Source organism: Alosa pseudoharengus, unplaced genomic scaffold, assembly GCF_046254945.1.
Source record: "Alosa pseudoharengus isolate Yale_2024_CS ecotype anadromous, Long Island Sound unplaced genomic scaffold, YU_APseudo_1.1 YU_APseudo_1.1_scf_2, whole genome shotgun sequence".
Taxonomy (NCBI): Eukaryota; Metazoa; Chordata; class Actinopteri; order Clupeiformes; family Clupeidae; genus Alosa; species Alosa pseudoharengus.
The window spans coordinates 32,073,292-32,078,725 of NW_027468663.1; positions in this window are offsets into that span (position 1 = coordinate 32,073,292).

Below are 5,434 nucleotides of genomic sequence, written 5' to 3' on the forward strand. Positions count from 1 at the left end.
GGGTGCGGGGTCTTGAAAACAAGTCCCCTGATCTTTTTCAGTATAAGGCTGTCCCAAGGGTTGCCTGAATTCTTTTTCCCAACACAGAGCAGTCAGACGTGTTGACAAATGTCCATATTTATAATTTTACGTAATTGTAACATTATGAAATGAACATTTTTTTATTATATACACATGGCATAGAGTAACCTACAATCTGGGTGTAATTCCGACAGCGTGTTTTCTTTCAGGCAAGAAAATAGTCCTTTGTTTTGGTAACCGTCTGTACATTTCTGTAGCCTATGTAGGCCTACTTCCCTTCTGGTCAGGCAGACGGGTACATGCGGCACATGTCATGCCTACAGTAATCAAAATTCTATTAGAATTAGAATTGACAAATTGCAGAGGTGACCTGCCAGTACTGGTTCGCTGTTGGACCAGCATCATCTTCAGTTAAAGCAGTTGTGAATATTAAGACACAAAATGTTAGTCATGAAATGAATCATGCACTATGTATATTTAAATCCTAAATCTCACTCAGACTACTGATATTGCAGTATTCCTGCAAGTATTGCAATATTCCTTCCCTCTCTTCAATTGTTATTGTATATTTTTTAGTATTGCTATATTGTTATATGTCATACTGTCATACTTTATAGTATTGCTATATTTTATATGTCATACTGTCTTTCCTGTTTTTGGGCAATTCCATGGAAAATTAAGTTTTTTGTAACATCCATAACGCCAATAAAATGTGATGGTATGGTATGATGTGAATGATTACATGAAATTTGAGCATTTGCTATTTTTGGCTGAAGAATGTACATGACAAAAAATGCACAAACAATGAATGTTATCATTCACATCATACAAATGCCAAGGCATTTCACTGGCGTTATGGATGTGACAAAAAGTCAATTTTCCGTGGAATTGCCCTTTTATTCTTTATGTAAAGTGAGTGTTGTACTTTGAGAGCAAAGATTAACCGGAGTCAAATTCCTTGTTTGTTTGTATGCAAACCTGGCCAATTATGATTCTGAAGTAAAACATATAACTGAGTAAATAAAATGGCTACAATAAAGAGGCCTAGGCTTATAAGGGCCCTGTGAGTGTTGGAAAAGGGGAAGTGAAGGTAATTACCCAAATAAAACTAATCAAAAGGATACCTGACACCACTGCACCAAGAAGCCTAGCCTAACACAATCATCTGCACTTTTATTATAATGCAAATTATAATGCATTCTAATGTAAACTAATTTAGTAAATTGCTTAGCCATATAGAGTAGCATATCCCACTATCATGGTTCTTATTGCCAGATTCCAGACAACCCCACTTACACAGATATGAATAGGCCTATTTCTACTGGCATGCTTCATAGTGACATTGATGCAAACATATGGGGGGGGGGGATGAGACACAATTGATTTATCTTGATATAAAGCCTGACATAAGTCAAATGCAAATATTACCACATCATACTCCCAAATATGGGTAGCCTAGACTGTCCTGAAAAAGTAAGATATAGGCTAGCATTACAATGACCAAGATAACAAGCTTATATAAGATTAACTATAGCTGAACAACACAGATGACCACTCCTGCATTATTTCATGGAGTGCTGAAATTTACAATATTTTTGACCAACTGAAACTCATCAAATATGCTTTGTGGTTGTGAACTTATTGCAGTATCATCATAACTATCCCACCTGTTTGTGCATGGTTAACATTCTAAAGTGCAAATTAGTTTAGGCCACAGCACAAATATTTCCATCCAAAAAAAAGTCTAACCTTCAATCAGATTGATTAATTTCTTCCAGGAGAGCATGCACACGGACCCCCTAGGATGACACAGCATCGAAGCTCCCCCCCCCCCCAGCTTTGAGATAAGTGTCTGTGTAGTATTGTTTTATAGCTAGCCTAAGTACATCTCTATTGTGCTGTATCCCTTTGGTTGTGATGCCTTTGGTTTAAACTCATAGGGGGCTTCCAAATTCAACCCAACATGCAGAAAGAGCAGCCTAGAATTCAAAACTGCTAATTATGTTATTCAAGTAGGGAAGAACAACATGTTTATAAGGGTCCCTTGTGATGTTACAAGGAATTAAGGATTCTGTGTATTATGAAAAATAGTCATTTTCTATGTAGTCTAGCCTCAGTAGCAGGACATGCAGTATGAACAATATCTATGTATTTTTCAAAATTCAACTTTAAAGTAAAGCAACATAAGTCCAAGGAGTAACAAAAATATTCCTTAAGGGTTCAAATCAGATACTGTACCTATTTAAACAAATAAGTAGCGAGTTCTTATACATGACAATAGCATGTATTATTATATAACTTACACTAAAGATATGTATGATTTTATAATCCCTTTGCATAATTATTTTCAGCAGCATCGTTTCCATCCAGCATCCCGTCTTCATCCTGACAGTTAAACCAAATTATTCAGAGATGACAAACCACAGACCACACATGTGTAGCAGTACCATCTGCACAGAGTGTTGATAAAAGTTGAAAAAGAAAATGCCATTGATAATCAGTGTAAGGTTACCTCAATGCGTGGCTTTTTTGCATCTGATGAATCTTCATCCGCTGCTCTTTTGACTGTTTATGAATGAGAGGGTGCTAAATTACTCTCTCTCTCTCAAATTATTATTTGGAGTGGCTTAATATGATGAGTGTAGGAACATGGAGGCATAATCAAAAGAAATCACAAGGGTGAATATTCAACAAACCTTTGGTTTGTCCCTGCAACCCAAGTTCAATGGGCACGTTTCTGTCGATACTTGCTGAGGTAGCTAGAGCAAAAAAAAAACATAACACAATGTTGAAAAGCCTGAAGTAATTTAGGCAATTAGATAAGCAAGCATGTTTTTTTTTGTTGCATTTAGGTTACTTACAATTTTCCCCATTGAGATATGAGAACAAGTCCTTTCGATCAGGTCTTCTGACTGCAGGTATGTTTTCTGCCTATACCGATTAAAAAAAAAATGGCATGTCACTGACTTGTCACTGCAATCTATAATAATGACACCACAATTTGAAGTGAAATGAACCAGACCTAGCGCATGAAAACACACTGATTTATTTAACAGAATTTACAGCTGCCTTGTGGAAATAGGAGAGGTGATGGAGATCAACATTGTTGAGCAGGAAGAGAATTGAGTCCAAGGTGTATTGTTTGGGTTGACCATTTTTTCCAGTTCTGTAATTGTTTAGTTACATAGACATCTGACTACAAGACACCTGAAAATAACACAGCCCTAATTTGATTGATGGGGGAATAGTTAGACATGGCCCTGTCAATCCTCCTATAACTAACTATAGCACCCTTGTGCAAATTAATCTAAACGAGATTTACTTAGGCTAGTATAGTAAAACAATACTGGCTGATGTAACATGGAACATGTTAAATTGAGCTTTCCACCAAATAAAGCCTAATGAAAATCGGGTCAAGTTTTTGTGTAGCATGTTTAGGCTACTGCAAACCACCATGGCAGAGGCTAATTAATGATTCTACTCAGTCAATAAGGTCTGGGTTCTTTTCTTTGCCATGATATACAATGGGCTCTTTGTTAGTTAGAAGTATCAGCCACAGATTTCCTACAACAGAGTCACCACAGCGATTTTACCATTCAATTCAATGGTTTATCCAGAGGTTGACATTTTTTTTTTATTAATGATTCTCATTGCTGAATTCAACTTACAATATTTTTTCTTACTTTTAATAGTTTGCTTACTTCAGCAGCTGACAAATAAGGCTAGACCAGCAAGAATACAAATTCATTGACATACCCATTGACTGTAGCCTACTGCATTATTCCATGTCAGCATTTTCATTTTACCCACCTCATATTTTTTTCCTGATTGTAGATGAAACAATATGATGGAAAAATGTCAGCAAAGATGTACCGCAAAGCGTTAAAAGATGACCAGCCCTCACATTCTCTGCAAAACTAAATCACACAATTTCTCTCCATCTCCTACTCCATCCTCTACTCTTGCAACTTTTGTGTATGTAAATGAGCATGCTGACCTGTTCAGAACTGCACAAATTTTGACTATGACACCCCCTGAATGCATGCTGAGTTTCGTGGAATTAATGGATGTTCTGATTGCAGGCATTTAAACTGTAGGTAAACTGCAATGCAGGCTGCTGCAGCTCATTTTTACTCAAGTATAGGAATAGGAACATTTGAATAATGACCTGTTCTGTATGCAATGCTGGCCCAAAGAATTAAAGATCTCAACCTGTGTACCAAAAATAAATACCACAAAAGAGCCCCAGAATAGAACACGTTTAGTATAAACAACATTTATTTGTTCAATATTTAAAGATGTATAAAGCAGTGTGTATTAAGTCTAAGGAGTAACACAAATATTACAAAGGTACATTCAGGTTTATGTTACATCAAAAAATGTAGTGAGTTCCTAATAGCATAGCTTAAATTAGTTACCTAACTACCCTTATTACACTACAATTAGTAGCCTAATGTTTTCATAATTATTTTACAGAATCAGCTTTTCTAGCAGCGTTAGTGTCAACAGACAAAAAATACCTTGATTGTGACCTTCGGAAGCACAACACAGCAATGAAGAAATATGCACGTGAAATACATGAACGGCTAAGTGTACAACAGCACAAGTATATATCCTATGACTTACAAAATAACGAGCTTATTTGAAGACAAAGTCAAAGGTCAGCTACAAAAGATTCTGCTACTTTCTCTGCATGTTCTCCTTATTGTATTTGCCATAATACAACACTGAATTGCTTGCTATTTAATGAAACCAGTACATGGTTAAGTGCACCTTATGACTTTTTCTGAACTTGGTCTGATCAAGTGGAAATCTTCTGATAGTTTTGGGATCCAATAGAAACAACAAATGGGTTGTAAACATGTTGTCATCAGGGTGTATCACGTCAAGAACTTAGCCTCTTTTCCAATAAAAATGCATTACATCAGTGTATTACAATATTACATGCACTGTATTCACCGAAACCAGGGGTCAATAGACATTAACATTGTTTTGTAAGATTGGGCAAAAGACCAAAAGTTAAGTGTTTAAAGGCCATTATTAAAGGAGAACCTGGGGCCCTATTGATAGATGTCTTTAAAGGTGCTCTAAGCGATGCCATACGTTTTTTAGGCTAAAACATTTTATGTCACTTACTGCAAACATCACCTAACCATCCACTAGCTGTCTGTGTCCTGAATACACTGTAAAAAAATGCCATCTGTGGACAGCCCATTCTCCAAAAACAGCAACAAAAACAACCTGGGCAAACCTAGCCCATAAAAACATAACAAACTGTTCCAGCAAATCACAGACGAGATGCACGTTTAGGAGAGTTTCAATTGCACGGGAGCAGCACTGGGGGGAGGGGGAGGAAGTAGCGAGCTAGCTCTCTGTTTTGTTTGAAAGACAACAGAAGTGACGTTACCCAGTA